This window comes from Rousettus aegyptiacus, unplaced genomic scaffold (genome assembly GCF_014176215.1).
Source record: "Rousettus aegyptiacus isolate mRouAeg1 unplaced genomic scaffold, mRouAeg1.p scaffold_m13_p_11, whole genome shotgun sequence".
Lineage (NCBI taxonomy): Eukaryota > Metazoa > Chordata > Mammalia > Chiroptera > Pteropodidae > Rousettus > Rousettus aegyptiacus.
Genome location: NW_023416286.1, coordinates 94,593,653 through 94,612,251, shown reverse-complemented (window position 1 = coordinate 94,612,251; position 18,599 = coordinate 94,593,653). Strand labels below are relative to the sequence as shown.

The 18,599-nt window shown below is 48.2% G+C and overlaps 1 protein-coding gene and 1 pseudogene across 2 annotated transcripts in view; both read left to right on the top strand.

The window, feature by feature from the left end:
* Positions 1 to 18,599, top strand: part of CSMD1 (CUB and Sushi multiple domains 1) — a 1,035,440-nt gene that overhangs the window by 449,219 nt on the left and 567,622 nt on the right. The window lies entirely within an intron of this gene.
* On the top strand, positions 8,204 to 8,319 carry LOC118609690 (annotated as a pseudogene).

The following is an 18,599-nucleotide window of genomic DNA, read 5'->3' as shown; positions in this document are numbered from 1 at the left end:
CGCCAGGCACCGGGCCGGATCTGCCCCCCAAGCATCCTGTCTGCGCGGAGCCTGAGCGAAGGCGCCTTGCAGGGGGGCGGCACGTGCGGCGGGGGGAGGGGACCCCTCGGAGCCCTTCGAAAGCCCGGGCCCTCTTCGCGGGATGAGGCCGCATCTGGGGAGACCCCGGGGCTCCAGCGAAGCTCAGTTATCTTTTATTTTTAAAGAAAACTCGTGTTTAGAGTGTCAGCCGTTAGGGCCAGACGGAAGATGTCGAGAGGCAGGGTGTCCCCAGGTGGGACGGGGGCGCGGGGCGGGGAGGCTTCACGCGGGTCACAGTGCGGGCGACGCGGCCTTTACCCCTGGGCTTTGCTCTCACTGAGCACAGGGGGCAGGGTGTCCCTCCGTCTGGTCTGCAAGGTGCCGGGCAAAGAAGCCCGCCCCACCCCCCCCCACCCCACCCCCCCCACCCCACCCCCGCGCTGGTACCTGGAAGGGGCGCCCCGTGCCGCTGCGATTTTCGGACCTGGCCCTGAACTAAGCAAGCGTGCAACGGGACGGGTTCCAGATGCCCTTTTTCTGACTCCCATGATACGAAATTTCCTCACGTCTCTCTCCGCAATCCTCTGTGCTTTCTCTTTCCTCAATTCTGGTGTATTTTTAGCTGTTTCTTGACTCATCATCGTCTCCCGCAGAACTGGTTTCGCGTCTTCTTCCTGCTTATTGTAGCCCGAGTTTCATTATTCCTCATTCATTTCCTTAAAATTATTTTCAGTAAAAAAGAAAATAGAATAAGTCAAGTCAATCTGATGCTGAAGTTAAAAATATAATCTGCTCTTAGAGTTCATCTTAGATTAATAAACCACAGAAGGCAAATGAATAGAAACATCAATTATCAGCTTTCTATAGCCACAGAAAATTCTGGAAACAAGTATAATAGAGTTTTAATAACAAGGTAATTATAACAGGCCGGCAGCTCAGCTCCTTGGAGGATGCTTTTCTCTTACTACTGGAAAGGATTCGAATGTGACTTAATTCACTCTTACCTTTTTTCCTTCCCTTTCTTTCTTCCTCCTCTTGCTTCTCGCCCTCTGAGCATTTGACAGCGAAAGCAATTATAACAACAGCACTCACTCTTAAAAGGAAGAAAATATATTTTTGCCTAATTGCCGTATCTATTTTCATTTCTATTCCTCGGAGTCTTCACCCATATATTTAGATATTTTGCATCAACAAAATCATAACGTGCATAGACTTTCATATTCCAATGTCACAAGCAGTAGATAACAAATATATATATTTTTAAATGTGAACAGAAGACAATTGCCCTGATATACTCGCATATGGTTAACGGTTCCCTATGGTGTGCATTTAGGTTTTACTTTTCTCCACTTACACATTTCATGCTGTAAATAAATAAAATATCAAGATAAATTTCTAGGGATAGGAAAATTAGACTAATTACTGTGAACATAATTAAGGTTCTTGCCCCATGTTGACCTATTGCTCCCAAATATGAATCAGCTTATAAATAATGTCTCCGGGCCTGAGATTTAATCTATTTTAACATAATTATTTTGGCCTTTAGCATTACCAATTCTAATGGTTTGTTATTCCAATAGATTATGAAATGTTACATTATCTCTATTGATTTTTACTTATTAATACACCCACTGTTAAAAGGATTTGAATTTTTAATAATTTGTGTAGCAATACCTAAAAATCTCCTGTCCATAATGAAAATACAAATACTTAAATTGAAATACTATTCAATTTAAGAAATATTAATGGCTAGGTAACAGTTTTAAATGAATAAGAAACAATGAAATCAACCTTTGGAAACAGTTCAATTTATAAAATAACTACAAAAGTGGATCAAAGGAAATATTATTTACTTCTAAAAATCTTCCTTGAATATGCGAAGACATCTAAATTGTGAATCTATTTACTGCTAGTCAGATAATTGCCAGTCTTAGCCTCTATATTAATGTCGGCATGGTTCAGATCAGCCATAATTGTGTAGTTTAATTCTGCCATTTGAAAATAATAGTAATACTACTTACATTTGTTTATGCTGTAACTTTACACACCAATTTGTATCATTCTGTAATCTCACATTTATCACTACATAGATATATTATTTTTATTAATTGTACACTTTTTAAAATCATTAAGAAAATTTAATAATGCTTTATGAATCAGGAGTTAGTAATGTACCTCTCCTAAATGCGATGCAACAGAAAGATATTTATACATAGTTGAGAAAGGCATATTATATATCATAACATCTACTAAAAACATTTTTTAAAGGTATTCATTTTATAAATGTATGGCTTGGCCCATCTTATTATAAAATACCATTCCTTTTCTCTTTTTAAAGGAGAGGGTAATTTGTTGGAATCTACAGTGTAAAATAGTTTCTGAATCTTGGGAAATAATATGGTAATTAAAGAATTTTGCTTCTCGAATCACATAAGGCGTCACTCAAAACTCATAAACATCTGGACAGCTTACCAGTAACCTACTCCCATTTTTTAAAATGGCATTGTTCCCTTGAAAATATTTTGAAATTCTCATTTTTCTGAATATATTTACCTGTGTGGTGCGTACTGGGGCCATTCCTCTCTTTGTCCTTACGTCATTTCTCCCGCTCCTTCAGGTTTGGGGAAATGGGCGTGAATCAGAAGAGATTTATGGCCGAGATGGGAAGAAGTGATCTATTCTTCTGCGTAAGTAGACTGATCATGAAAACGGAGGCTCGAGGAAAAGAAAATAGTAGTTAACGTGAGGATCAAAAAAAAAAAAAAAAAAAAGGCCTGCGAGAAGACTCAGGACTGGTTTTCGGGGAAAGGGGGCGGTATCGAAGGCGGTCCTTGCGTGTTTGTTTGTAGCCGTCCGCCACGGGGAAGAATTTTCCGTTCCTCTCCAAGGAGTGTCTAGCACGGAGGTTTCCTGCGCGTGTGGCAAGTCCACGTACTTACCTGCCACCGTGCGACGTTACCACGTTTCTCTCGACTCTGTTCCCTGCGCCGCACCGCATAACCCGGACTGCACGATCTTACACCTGGAGTCCGCACCTCCTGACCCCTTCGGCGGCTCTGCAGGGCGCCTCGGCCTCCGCGGCGCCCCCGGGGGATCGCTGTCCTGTTTCCTGCGTTCGCCACTCCGATTCTGTTTCGTTTGTTTTGTGTTTCAGACTCCACAAATCAGGGAAATCGTGTGGTATCTGCGTTTCTCTGTCTGACTTACTTCACTTAGCGTGATGCCCTCCGGGTCCGTCCACGTCGTCACAAATGGCAAGATTTCATTCTTTTTATGGCTGCGTGATAGTCCGTCGCCCATATGTGCGCCTCTTCCTGATCCGTTCGTATACTGATGGAGACTGAGGCTGCTTCCACATCGTGGCTGCTGTAGACAACAATGCAATAAACATAGGGATGCATACATCTTTTTGAACTAATGTTTTGGTTTTCTTTGGATAAATACACAGAAGTAGAACTGCCGGATTATACGGTAGTTCGATTTGTAATTACTCGAGGAGCCTCCAGCACTGTTCTCCATAGTGGCTACACTGGTTCACATTCACCAACACTGTACGAGAGGGTTTTCTTTGCTCTAAATCCTCACTAACTCTTGCTATTTTTTTGTCATTGTGATATAATAGCCATTTCGACAGATGTAAGGTGACCCACACTTGTTGGCCATCTGTATGTTTTCTTCAGAAAAATATCTATTGAAGTCTTCTGTCATTTTTTATTTGGGGTGTTTCAATTTCGATATTAAGTTGTGTAAGTTCCTCGTACGTTTTGGACGTTAACCCCTAATCGGATATGTGTGCTGCAAATGTATTCGACCGTTTAGTAGGCTGCCTTTCCGTCTCGTTGTGGTTTCCTTCACCGCGCGGAAGCTTGGTAGTTAGATGTCATCCTATTTGTTTATTTTTGTTTTTGGCACTCTTGCCTGAGGAGGCTGGTTTTAAACAAATATTGCTAAGGCTGCTGTCAAAGACCTCACTGCCTAGTTTTCTCCTAGGAGTTTTGCGGCTTTAGGCCTTGCCTTCAAGCCTTTAATCCACTTTGAATTTATTTTGTATATGTTGTAAGAATGCGGTCCCGTTTCATTTGGCCAGAATATCTGTTTGTATCACAGTGGCCAATGCATTCAGCTGGACTCAAGATAGGCATTTTAGTTTCTTCATCCACAAAATGGATTGAAGATAGTTACTTGAGTTGGGTTACTTGGGGAGCATTTATAAGCACAGAATCTGGCACATAATGAACACCTAAAGAATATTAGTTCTATATTGTTAAAAAGGGATGAGGACTGTGTGAAAACAAATAATTTTTACAGCGTTTGCCCAGTAAAATTTATCTAAATAATTTAATATTTATTCTGAAATGTTTGAGTAAATAAAAATGAAAAGAATCCTTTCAAAGGGGCTATGTTAAAACCTAGATGAGCAGAAAAATATTATTATGAATACTCTTTAACCTGGAATTTAGCCAAATAGAAATGTGAAATGAGATTTATGAAATCAAGTATTTCCTCACCAAATATTCTAGTCAAGTCCACAAATTTTAATCAGACGCTAGTACTAACAGACACTTTATTTTTAATTTTAATTCTTCTTACAATAACACCTATCTGTCAGTCTAGCTAGCTAGCTAGCCAGCTAGCTATCATCTACCTATCGTCTATCTATCATCTATCGTCTCTCTACCTGCCACCCCTCCTCTACAGATAACCCACGGTGACACTGAGTGACACACCTGGCATTTGGTTCTCGGGCCTCTGCCCCCTGCCACGCTGACTTCCACCCCCAGACCCGCTGTCTAATAGCAGGACACTCAGATTCACAGAGAGTAGGATATTCTTCCTTTGGCTCATTGCAAAGACGCACTGCACTCCCCATTGTGGAAAGAAAAGTGTATTGATTTTCCTTGGCTGCTACAGCGAATTACCACAAATCGAGTGGCTTAAAATCACAGGCAAAGCATAATATCTCAGGGTTAGCGGCCTGCCCAGACCTCCCTGAGCCGAGGTCGAAGTGTGGCCGTCTGAATTATCTTCTGCAGGGAATGTGGGGTACCAGTGCCTTGTCAGGCTCCCACAGGCGGCCCACATTCTTTCTCCGGGGACCCCTTCCTCCTCCTGCAAAGCCAGCGAGTTTGCCTCTTTCTGGTCCTTTTTTCCCCAGTGACGTCTCCCTGTGACCATCGCTAGGAAGTGGCCTCGGGTTTAAGACGCACGTGACGGCACCACGGCACCCGGGCAATTCAGGGCCGTGTATCCCCGTCGCTATCTGTAACCCTCGCGTCTGTGGAGACCCCCGGCCAGGCGGGCCGACGTCTGCGCCGGTCCTAAGGGCGAGGGCGTGGAGGAGGCCGTTGGCGGAGGCCTCGTCCTGCCCGGCACCGACCCCCAAAGGTGCAGAGCGCCCGGCTCGGTCCCGCTTCCCTGGGCTCACATGGCTGCACCCCACCCCTCCCCAAACGCGCCCTTGGCTCTCTGCTCACCTGTGCCTGAGTCGTCGGGTTCCGACGCCCTGCTTTCTAGGTAGTTTCTGACATTTAGCTCCTCACTCGATTTTTCCTTTTGTAATCATCTTTTTTCCCTTCATAACGCTTGTCATGTTGTGAATTCAATATTTGCCTGAGCACGCATCGCATGGGTTCGGGACCGCTGGCCCTCCCGCGCGAGGGGGGCGGGCACCCCGCCTGCTCGATTCAGCAGCATCTTTATGTCGCTCTCCGAGATGCTCGGCGAGCAGAAGACAAGCCACTGTTTTCGAGTGCATGCACCAGTGTTTTTTGAAGACCATAGGCTGATAAAAATGAGTTTTAAATTTAAGTCTAAAAGTAAAAATTTGCTTCTGGAGACCTAGCTAATCCTCACTCCACAAAACACATTACACATGACCGTGACCTTTTATATCCTTCCGTTCTGGTGAAAAAAAAAAAAACTTAAGAATGAAATGTAAATTTTTTTAAATACACAGAAAGATAGAGAAAGCCATTAAAATGCCATATTGTCACTGAGCTCTTGAAAAGCAAACAGGCAGATGCTTCATTTTCTAAAGCACATTCAGTAAAATGAATAAAAACTTAACTATATTGTGAAGAAAAGACAGAATTCATTGAACGGTCACATCGCACTTTGTTGTGTCATCGTGAGCGTGACAATGCCGTCTAAGGCAGCTGGTTTGCCCGCGAGCCCTAGAAATGGCTGATTGAAAATGCGTTGGTTTTTATTTCCTAAAAAAATAAATACTTTGCACTGAACTTGAGAGGGCGGCATTAACAGTCATCAGCAGCAGGAGCTGGGCATCACGTGACCTTCTTACTTCTTTTTTAGAGTACCATCACCTAGATCTGGATAGAGATTTTTCTCTGTCTCAGGATTTTTACGGTCGGCTTACATAAATGTCATCGCAAAGGCATGTGAACGTAACCATAGCCCCCATGAGTTCCGCGTGTAATGGTCATCTCTGACGACCAGGCACAACCGAGAGGTTTTTTGCAGAAAGCTCTCAAAAACTTGAACACCGACCACGATGGACGTTAGATGCATAAACCGCCCAGTGGAGATATTGAATATTCCATGTGTCCACTCGTGCTTTTCAAGTTACTTTTCTTTGTCTTTCGATTTGTGCTGTGTAGTTTGGTAAAATTTGAGGAAATCATGGAAACGAAACAGATGGTCAAAAGCTGATAAGGTCCATTTATTGTATTTGAAATCGTTCAGGTCGTTGCCTATTGTCGTGCGTGTGCGTGTGTGTGCGTGCGTGCGTGCGTGTGTACGTGTGTGTGTTGTGTGTGTGCACGTGTATGTGTGCGCGTGCACGTGCGTGTGTGTTGTGTGTGCACGCGCGTGTGTCCTTGCAGGGAAAAAGGACACACACCAATAATTCTTTCGCATCAGATACTGGGCCACATACTCTGCATGTGAAACTACTTAATCGTTACAGCGATCGGGCGGATTGTGAAAGACGATCGTTCATTTCAGGGTAAAGTCACTTTTGCTCAGAGGTTGGACACTGGCCCAAGGTCAACCAGATAAGAGGCGGCGAGTGGAATCTGAACTCTTCCGTCTCCAAAAGCAGCTTATCGCGATGTCTCAAACCCTGAGCAATCAAGGGATTGCTCTGAACAGCACTAAATTTCATCTTACAGGCCGTCCGAGAGGAACACTTGAAATTTCAGACTCTCACAATAATAAAGGAAGCAAGTCTCACTGAGATGTTATTACTTCAAATGAATTATTACCAGAAAAATTGCAATGATGATCATTTGTGGGTACATGGACTTAATTATCATTCAGGGTTTCATGGCAAATCAAGACAATTTTCAAGATATCCAGCACCCTTACAGTTTTAATAGTCAACATCTTTCATTCAGCTTATTTTTCCCATAATTGGTTGAGAATTATAGTAACCATACATTGGTCATAAAATCCATTTTATGTTACCTCGCACTGAGTACTTAAAATTTTGTCACAGTAAGCCATCGTGAAGGATGAATTTCTTTTTGTGCTCTACTGCAAACCTACAAAAAAAAATTATTCAATTTCCTATCCAAACAGAGTGTCATACTTGAGTCTTGAATTTGTGGAAATATTTTAAGAGGATCAAAGGACATGATCCCTGCGAAATAGCAATGGATTAAGAGTGTTCAATTTGGACTTCACTGTCTCTAGCTTCATGTATTGAACATGGATTGAATTCTTGATTTATTCAAAGCACAGCTCAAGGCTTTGTGGAAGAATCGAAGATTAATTGGTTTGTCCATCCGCCAAGACCTTTTCATGTGCTTGAGAAGATAAATACTGGCAGTAGCTGACATCCGAGTGACAGTTGACACTTTAGAACATATTTCTATTTGCCTTTTTAATTTGATATTTTTCAGGAAGCTAAGATTCAATAGAATCATATGACTTGACAACTAAAACAAGCACTGTATCTATTTATGTTTTCAGCTTAAAATACTATCCATCTGCATTAAATCATCAACATGTTTTAGAAGTAAACTTCAAAATAAAATCTCTAATAAAAATCATCCCAGAAACTCTTTACATGCCAGTGGCTCATGCAGGAATTGTGTGAATTTAACATGTTCACACAATAGTTAAAATGCCACGACGTGGTTCCATAGTGCAGCGGTGAGCAAGTGTCTGCTTTACACACAGAAGGTCCTGGGTTTGCACCCCAGTGGAGCCACGGTCCATGGTCTACGGCCACGCCACCCTGAACGAACCCGATGTCCAATCTCGGAAGCTAAGCAGGGTCAGACCTGGTTAGTACTTGGATAGGAGACCACCTAGGAAGACCAGGTGCTGTAGGCATAAAAAATAAAAGAATAATAATAAAAAAAGAGAGATAAATAATAAGAAATAAATAAATACCGACTCGAGTGCAATTTTGACATTGGCACTTCTCATTAATGTTTTTTGAATGTAGGATCATTGCCCACTTTCTGCAGGCAACTTTGTGCAAATGCGTGAGAACTTTACAGGTAAGACGTGAGGCTCGGGGCGGCCACCTACCTTCCTCAAATTCTCGTCACACATGTGTGTCAGAGCTGGATGCTTACTCCAGCGATGCTGGCTTCTAAACTTCAGCTCTCCCACGTGCTAGCACCCCACAAGCCACCCCCACGATTTGGTGCAACGGAGCTTCCTCTAAAATGGGGGCCGAAATCAACTTGGTTCATTTAAGGAAGGGTCGCGAGAGGAAATGGACGGCTGCGCCGCGTCAAACGGATGGGCACACGCAAGTCCACACCAGCCGAAGAGACGCAAGGCGAAAGCAGTTTAATTAAAACGAAAGGAAGGGAAATCGGTGATACTGTTGTGGGCATGCACTCAGAAATCCTATGTTAACAATTGCGTGCCGTGAAGTCCACCATTCTAGTAAAGTCTGAGATCGGAATCAAGTTTCTAAGTGCGTGCAAAACAATGTTGATCACAGAGAAAACGAGTTATGATGAAATACACGGGAATTGAGAGTCTTGGGGGAGCCCTGAGCCCCGCTGGGATGTGGACAGGCCCAGGCGGCCATGGGCCGAAGGACCCACTGACAGTAAAGTCAACGCAGCTGCAAAATCCTTTACTTTGTTTTCTGAAAGATTGCTTTGTCACCGTGGCCACAGAAAGTGCGCTTTCCACCTGAGCACGGGGCGGTCCCTCCGCGGTGCCACCCTGACCCGGACACTCTGAACTCACTGTCCCTGCTCTCCCGCTCGGGGAGGAAGAGCAGGTAAACGCCGGAGAAAACAAACAAACAACAGACCAACGGAAATTACATAGGGGCCCCTCGTGCCATTGAAGTTATAATGAAATGTCGCTGCTCGACACCATCTGGCGCCGTCAGCATGACCCTCGCTGCTCGCCGGGGGCAGCGGGGCACCCCTCTGACTGAGGCCGGTGCCTCCACTTCCTGTCGGGTGTTTGACAGCGCGTTGGCTGTCGGTCACGGCACGGCCAGCGTGAGTGGCACCAGATGTAGGACTCGGTCTGAGGTCTTCCCCAGCTTCTGATGCCACCGTGCGCGAGTGACTTTGTGGGAATTTAATTTATTTCTTGCTTGTAATGTCCGCACTTACTCTGCGCTTCGTTCGGAAGCAGCGATGCTGATCGTCGCGTGACACTTAGTAATTGGCATCAGATGCTGGAATGTGTCAGCTTGATACTGCACTATTTGAGTTATTTGACTTAATTTTTATCATCGGTGCAAAATGGACCCTTCTGTTAGTTCATCGCATTTAGAGCAGCTGCAAAACGATGGGACTTTTTTTTTTTTCCTGTTTTGATGATTTTCATTCAATAGCTTAAATGTCACAATCGTATTAGGAAAAATAGAGTTATTGTAAAACACTTAATTCAAATGTAAGAAAATAAACTTTGCCCGCATTCCGTTTCCCTGGAGTTAAACCTCGCATTTCTTCCCGTCCCTTCCCTGTGCGCCCGTGGCCGGTTGGGCTGCAGCGTCTCAGTGGTGAAGTGTGAGCAAGGCAGGCCCGCTCTGTCCAGCCCCCGGCCCCACCCCCCCGCCCCGCCCCGCGGAGGCCCGGCGGTCACCCCGCTCCGACCCGAGGTCCTGCGTCGTGGCCCATCGCTGGACGCCCTGGTGCTGGGGAGACTGGGCTCCATCCCTACCTGCTTGCCGGTGTCACCCTCGACCCCAGGCGTCACCTCCTCCCCTCGCCAGCCCGGCCTGGGTCCCTGGGAGGCCGAGGCTGGCCGCACGTCCTGCCTCCGTCACTGTCCCGCTGCCGCGGGGGAAGGGGAGAGGTGGGGGGTGCGCCCGGCGCCCACTGCCCCCCATGAGGAGGCCGACCTCGCCCGGTCCTCGCGGGGACCCGTCCCTTCTCTGCGCGTTCTCGCTGCTCCCCTTTCTCTGGCGGAAAGCCTGCCGTTCTCCGCGTGGCTGACGCCGCGGCAGGGGTGCGTGGGGGTCCCGTGGAGGCCCGCCGGCCCCCGCTCCAAGCGGCAGCGGGCCCTGGCAGGCTCCTGCTGTTGAACTTCCTTTCTGAGCCTTGTTGTGACTCCGCACGGCGTTTTGATGCACATGCGACACAGAGCATTTCCTCAACGCCTCGTCGTTAAGTGCTTACGCCCCCGCGCTGGCCGCGCCCCGCACGCCTGACCTTCAGCCCCCCTCGGACTTCGCGGGGCGGGCGACTGTGCGTCGCTGGTGGCTTCTCTTGTGCAGACAACTTCCCCGGATAGTCGAGAACTTCAAAGATACGTACGGCCCACGCCACTCCTCAAAAACGCAGATTTCAAATCAGATAAACACAGAAAAGATGCCAACGCAAGATTTCCCGAGGCGACGCTTGAGTTTCAAAGATGTGACTGCGTTTCGTTTTCAAGATGCGCAAAGTAAATATTATGCAAGCAGGAAAGCATTGTCGTGTGTACCGTATACTCCTGTTGAGTGAGGGCGCGCCCGGGGACGCGACTCACCTGGCCAAGTGTTGAGAGGGACTCGGCGTGGGGACAATGGGGCCATGGCCGTCTGGACCTTCCTCGTGTCTGCCGTCGGCGGTGCCTGAGTGGTTATGAGTCTGACGAAAAACAGAAAATGGTAGAAATTGTTAAACTGCGATAAATCTATGGCCCTTCCTACCCAACTATGCCAGTTAGTTCGGGGTGCTACAAGCAACTGCCAGCGGCTGCGTGGTGCATAAACCCCGGAAATTCATCTTTCAGGGTGCTGGAGGCCGGAAGTCTGAGATGGGGGGCACACGGTGCGCTCCGGGTGAGACTCTTCCCGTCGCCCAGGGCTGGCCCCGTGATCTTCACGTGGCGGAAAGGGGGAGGGGGCTCCCTGGGGTCCCTCTGGTAAAGGCACTGAGCCCGTTCATGGGGGCTCCAGCCTCCTGCCCCCACCGCCCCCTAAGGCCCCGCCTCCTAGTGACGTCGCAGGGGTGGGGGGAGTTGGGGGAGGGGCATTGCAGGGACGCCGTGGCGACAAACAGGCCGGGGTGGTTTGGTTCCACCAAATCGTGGATTAATGCATTACTTCGGCCCAAGCAAACGTTTCCTCGAGCGTGGCGCACCCCGTCCTCATCCCGGGGCGGGGCTGGTGCGGGGAGAAGCAGCCCCTGGCGGGGGACGCAGCGCGCATCAGGCCCTGCCCCTCAAGGCCAGAGGGCGAGGCCTCAGCGCCGCCCCCCCCCCCGGCTCCCCGACCCCCCCCCGCCCCCCCCCGACCCCGCAGCCGACGCAGCCCTTAGGTCCCAGGCGGCAAAGATTCGTACTCGCCCCGAGCCCCGCGAGGAGCAGCGTGGCTCAGACGAGGCCAAGCGGACAAGAGGAGCTGGAGCGGGGAGGGGGACCCCTCGGGGCGCCGACCGAGCGCGCGGGGGGCAGTTCGATGGCGCACGTCGTGGTGAACGCGCGTCCGTTGGTGGCTGTCCGCAGGGTGGTCCTCATGCCTCGGGCTGCGAACCGCCGTCTTTCCGTAGCGTCCGGCGGCCTTGCTGGTTTCGCTCTTAGGTTCAAAGTCGCCCGTGATGCCTTCCTCCTCCCCGACGGCACACAGGGGTACAGGAAGCCACGCGTTTTGTTTTGTTGTTGCTTCGTATAGAATGGCTCTTGAGACGCACATGCAAATACTTCCGTTGGGAGAGAGTTGGGAACGGCGGGGAAGCTCGCGCCTCCCAGGCGGGGCCTTTGGGGCGCGCGTCCTTGCTCGGGGTGTCCTTGATGGGGCGCCCCGCAGACGCTCCAAGCCAGTTGACCTGTGCTCACGGGCCTTTTCCGTGCTCTTCTCGGACTCTTTGTCCAGTGCTGAGGTCGCCGAGGTCTGGAAACTCGGAGCCGACGTCGCCGACTCACGCCCCCCATCACCTGATGGGAAACGCGGTTCGATTCGGCCTTAAACGCAGAGCGCGCTGAACCGCCATCCAAGTGAAGCGGCCTTCCGGGCAGAGGGTGGATTCTGCCGAGGCGCGCAGAACAGAAATCGCCCTGATGAATGTTTCATGCGGCTTTTCATTTTCTTTCAATTTACCTTGTGATTTTTTCTTTCCACACGTGGAGCTTCCGCGGTGGGGGAACCGTGGTCCAGGGCCGCGGCCCGAACCCTTCGGAGCCCCCAGCCTCCCCGCGCAGGCCCCATGTCGCCAGCGAATTCAGCGCAGCGCCTTTGTGTTTATCTTGTTTGATTCGTTCACTGCGCTCATTGGCTTTGGGTTATTCTTCTATAAATGTTTGCGAACAAGTTGTGATGAAAATTCTCTCTGATTATGAAGCCCAAACGTGTAGTCCGGCGAAGCGGCTGCCAACTAATGTCATTTTTCAGCCTCGCGGAGCTCTGTCCCGTGTCACCATACACGTGACATCTGAGTCTCTTCCAGCAAAAACAGTGAATTTTTTAAATTTAAATTTGCATTTCTGGTTGTACTATTTTGCGTTCTTCACCTGCATAAGGGTCTACTTGCATCAGGCTCTAATTACTCTTAACAATCCACATTAATGAGTGTTAGCTCGTCACATGCCACAACTGCTCGGTGAGGTAGCTGCTGTCTTACAGGTGGGGGACGGGGCCCAGAGAAGGGAACTCGCCCACGACAGCCAGCCAGCCACTAACGAGGAGAGCTGGAAGAGCCCCGGAGACCTTTTCTGAGTCATCAAATCACACTGCCTGTCCTTTTTTTTTTTAGAGAGAGAGAAAAAAAGTAAAACTATTTCTTGAAATTGTAGGACTTAAGAGTTTAGAATTGATGCAAGGCTATATATCATGCACCAACTAAACTTTAATATTTTTAAAAGCCGTGCTCTTTTAATTGATCTGACAACATGATTAAATTTTTCTTTATGTGCCAATTTAATTTTCTTGATTTATCAGGATATTTTCTTGATGTTAAAAGTATTAATTTGGATGTGCATGAAATTACTTTTAAATACATATTCCATCCTAATGCATCACCTTATAAATAAGGGTCAAGGCCGTCAGCGGAAGGTCTTCGCATGGGAAGTGCAGCAGTTTGACCCCAAGACACACATGTGTGTGGCAAAGGCTGCTTACCCACCGGCAGATGGCCTTTGCCATTTTTTAAAACTCTGCAGCCAACACAATGTCACATCTAGTACCAACACCCTTGTGAGAAGGCTGATGGCAATTCCAAAGTTAATGCAGCTTTACTATAAACGTATGCAGTCAGTAATAACCCACTCCTTAGTAGAAATATTGGATTTTTTTTTTAAATTGTAGAAATGCTGTTAGACCTACATGTTTCCTTTGTTTTTAATGGCGTAGCTGCAGTTGGCAGGTCCACGGGCTGTGTTTATTATTGTCGTTGTTGTTATTATTATTACTTCAAACGAGCACACTGAGCTTGCTGTTGAGTTACTCAGAATGACTTTGAGAAGTGAAGACGGGGCCTCTGCAGGGAGGCCAAGGTGGCCTCTCGTGTCTCTGGACACGGGGAGGCAGGCGCGCGTGTCTGCGAGGTCACGACACGTGTGCGTGACCCTCGTCTCAGAGAGGTGGCTTGCCAGCCTTACCCGGGACTGTTCTAGTGAGCCGAAATATTAATCTCATGAATGCTTTTGTTAGGTAATTGACACTAACACTAACGATCAAAAGCCGGCACACCAGTGCAAGGTCCTTTCCGTTCCTCCGATGACCCGGGGCGCGGCCAGGCCGCCGTGTCACGTCGCTGGAGCCCGTGCACAAGCAGGTGGCAGAAGCAAACAGTCGTGCGTCACTGCTCGCCCATCAATGTGCCAGGGGCCGGGGGGGTGGCTCGGAGCTAATGCCAACAGCATGGACACTTCCCGTTCCCAAAACACACATCCTGAGGTCCCCTCATCCTCCCGCCGAATGAGAGTGTCTGCTTTTTCCCTTTCTATCCATTATTTAACAGTCGTGGATTAAGTATATTTTTTGTGTACCTTTTCTCTTGTTTACGAAAACTGGAAGGTTAAAAATAAAAACTATTAGTGAAGAGTGTTGTTTTCTCCTGGAGGAAGGCGGGGGCCACACCCGCAGAGTCACGGAGCAGGATGGGTCTGAGGTTTCTCTCTCCTGCCTGAGCGCAAAAAGAAGCCTCAAACTATTTGCAAAAAAAAAAAAAAAAACAAGACCAAAACAAACAAAAAACTGACTTGACAACGTTTAACAATAGTTAGTGCCAGGACTCTCTTCCAAAATAAAGTCCCTCGTGCTTTATTTCCAGACGTGCATCTGCAGACGCAGGGCAGGGGTGCACACTAGTGGCTCCTGCACCACGGCTACCGGCAGGTGGAATTAAAGCATCTCCACTTCGGCCCGGGGCCGGGGAGCGGGCGGGCCTGGCGCCGGCGGGGCCCTGGGCGGCCACCGACGGAAGCCCAGGTCGGCAGGGCAGCCAGGTCGGCAGGGCAGCCAGGTCGGCAGGGCAGCCAGGTCGGCAGCGCAGCTCCGAGAGTTCGGCTACCTTCTTCCCTGGTCGTTGGAGCCACATTTCACATAAAGCGTCCCTGCTGCCAACATCATCTTTAAAAGAATTATGCGCAATTTACATATTTTAAGATGAATGTGGTCATGTGTTAAAACGTATCTTTTTAATTAAATGCTGTGCATACTGCCAGCAATCACATTTCGATTTGCTTTAAATCACCCATGCGACCAGGAAGAAGTTTGCTTTTTTTATTTTTTATTTTTTCCCATCTTTTGGCCTTGGAGGAGATAAATGCAAGGGACTGAAAGCCAGGCTGTGTGACATGAGCCATTTGCACCTAATTAGCGGGAACGGAGGGACGTTGTCACTGTGTGGCCACAATCTGAGGGAGTAAAAATGTAAGCCACCTGCGAAGTGGCATCAGCAGGTCCCTGGAGACTGCTATTTTGGGGGAAAACATCCTGCCTTATTTTCCTGCTTCGTGAGGGAAGCGAATGACATCTCTGTGTGAGTGCTGAGCTGTGGCCCCTTGTTTCGCACTGAAGAGAACACACCTCCGAAAGCCACTTAATGCTGACACTTGTCCCTTAAAGGACATCATGTCCCAATACTTCCTCCAATTGCTGTGACGGGAGGAATATAAATACTTCTTAAACGTCGTTTCTAAATCTCTATCATAAGCACTCGTATTAAAGCACAATATCACCTTTTCTCTGGACGACCTTCAAAAAGTCCCAGAATGTTGCAAAGCGATGTATTTTTCATGTGTGTCGCCTTCACGCTCTGACCTAGCAGCCTCTTCACTTTACGAGCAGGGAAGCTGGGCCCTGAGGCCTTCCTCCCGTCCCCGGGGCCGGGGATCCCGGCTGTGCTGGGCCCATGCTGCCTCAGGGGTCTGCACCAGGCCGGGGGACACGGAGAGCAGTGACCCTCACTCTCGGACACCTTCCCACCTTATAACTGCGCAGTTCCCTCTCTGCCCCAGCGAGGCTGGCAATGTCAGCCGGGCCGCCCCGACCTCCCGGAGTTCTGGGCTGTCCTGTTCTCCGGCACCTCAGCCTTTTCTGTGGGCCTCAGTGCTGGCGAGAGCCTGGCATAGCCCCCTCGAAGACACTGACCCTTCCATTTGTCACGATGGGCTTCGGCCGACTCTCTCTGTCTCCCTCGCAGGGTGCCCCTACGTCATCACTTATAAAGTCGTGTTAAACTATATCTGTAACGTCGAGACTGGCCTGTGCGTTAAGTCTAAGCCGGAAGTGCCGTGAGGCTGCTGATCCAGTTGGATTGTTCTCTGTGCCACAAACAGTCAAACCGCGGTCTTAGACGTCCGGTGACCCCGCGGGAGTCGCTCTGCCCATTAAGCGGTGATCTGGGGCGCGCTGGGCCAGCAATGCACGGTCTGCTTTACCCTAAAGCGATGACAGGACCTAAGAGGCGAGGCCATTTTACAAACAGGTCTAAGTAGACGCTCTCCAGTTAGTTACTTGTTGGGCACTTGCGTTATGATTTGTTACCGTTTCGGTAACTTTTTATATTCCCCATTAAATTAAATAATATATTTTCTAGTATCATAAATCAGCATCTCGACGTGGTGGATAGAGTACTGCTGATCATTTATAAGTGAAAGAATTAGGGAAAGTATTTCTCTTTATTTCCATTTGAGTTAGCAAAGTGATTATTTTCTGATTCCCTAAATAGATCTTATGTTCTCGAAATTCCATTGTGTATGCTGCCTGTAAAATTGTTTCTTGAACGTATAATTTTATAATTACTACTGCTTGCCGTTGCCATTCTAAGCACTTCGAGAGCCTCGCGTCATTTAATCTTCCTCACTGCCGTCCCCCCGTTTCAAGGCGGGAAGCCCAGGACACACGGAGGTTAAACAATGTGCCCGAGATCACAGAGACCGCAAGCGCAGGGGCAGGATTCAACGCCAGCGAGTCTGGCTCTGAGCTGCGCCTTCGACCGCGCTGCTGTGTAGTGTTGGCGGAGATTAAAACCAGATCGGGGGCCGAGGGGTCTTCGGCTGTGACTGTCCCCTCCCGACACAGACGCTCCAGATCGTTGACGATGAGACAGCTGGTTGTTGCTGTGGAAGTACCTGGATGTCCAGGTACCTAGGTGCGCAGGTGCCCAAGTGCACAAGTCATCAAGTGCACAAGTACCCAAGTGCGCGGGCACCCAAGTGTGCTGGGCCCAGAGCGCGCGTGCCCAGAGCGCAGGCGCCCAGAGCACATGTAACCAGAGTGCAGGTGCCCAGAGAGCGCGTGCCCAGAGCGCAGGCCCCCCCGCGCGTGGCCACCTGCGGGCTAACCTCGGCGCTGAGCGCGCAGCCGGGTTCCTGGTTCCTGGACGCTGCGCAGACGTCCCCGAGCTCGCCGGTCGCGGTGAATACTGCGGGGCGGGCGTGTTAGCTCTGCTCGCGGGTGGCCGCGCCCTCACGTCACACTGGCGCTGAGTCGACGTAACGCAGTGTTTCCGCGGGTCACTGTGCTGTTTCGTTCATGGACTGACTTTTCCGTATTTTCATGCCAGTATTCCCGCATGTAGTTTGATGACCTCGGGGCTAAGGTGGCAGTGCGGAGTGGGCCATCATCACTGCCACTAACATCGGCGACAGCCCGCTGCGGGTGCCGCGCTGTTCTGGGCTCGGGGGTTGCCAGTCCACGTGCTCGCTCTGGGCCTTACGTTTTCACTGAGACGTGTCATGGTGGCTCTCCCAAGCGTGTGATCATGTTCATGTGACCTTTAAAAAAAAAAAGTTTTCAACAATAAATTACTTTTATTGTTTTAATGATCTTTTAAAAAGATGTTTGAAAGATCATTTTCCATTACGTGGTTGATCCACATTTCCCTCCTCGCTATTTTATTTCTTATAAAAGCTGTAACAAAACTTAAAATTGTGCTTACCGAGTTTACACAATTGGCATTTTGGGATCCTGAGTTTAATGATACTAAGTTATATCTTAATAATTAGGATCCCATTCACATTTACAATTTTTATCTTGGCTCTGTTTTCCATATTTAACTATGAGTTGCATCATTGGTGGAAACATCTTGATATTCTGTTATTTATACAACTAGTTTCTTTCTCATTAACAGTGTCAACATAATAGAGCATTCACTACCTGAATGTTTTAACCATCTGTGTAGCATTCAGTCCTGGAGCGCGAGTATAGAGGAGAATCACTCTTACCCATAAAATTCCCTTGGAGTAGAACACTCTCTTCCTGTGATCACATACCATTGACTGTAAAAGGAACAAACCTTTGCTGAGCGTATATCATCTGACAGGCATCAGCGAATAATGCTACATATCGTCTCACTTATTAAAATAGTCCTTCGAGGCACATATTTTATTAACTTATTATACAGGCAGACTCAGCATTTATTGATTCCTTCAAAAAGTTTATAAGGTTAGTTCACTTTGGGCCAGCATGTGTTAGGGGCTTAGGGATCCCAAGAACAAATTTACCAAAACCTTGTGGAAGCGCACTGCCTTAAGCCTCTTCACAGGCGGTGGACACGATAATTTAACGTGTTCCCTTTCTTTTTACCTAAGGTGCCAAATCGGTTTGAAAATAATCTGTGGTCAAAATGCAGGGTCTAATTAATATATCAGGCAACCGATGCGTTGTTGCTGTTGTTGTGGTTGTTGTTTTAGTGCTATCTTCATATTTTCCTGGTGTATTTGAGCTTTAGAATTGAAAAGTGATTCAGGCAGGTTAAATT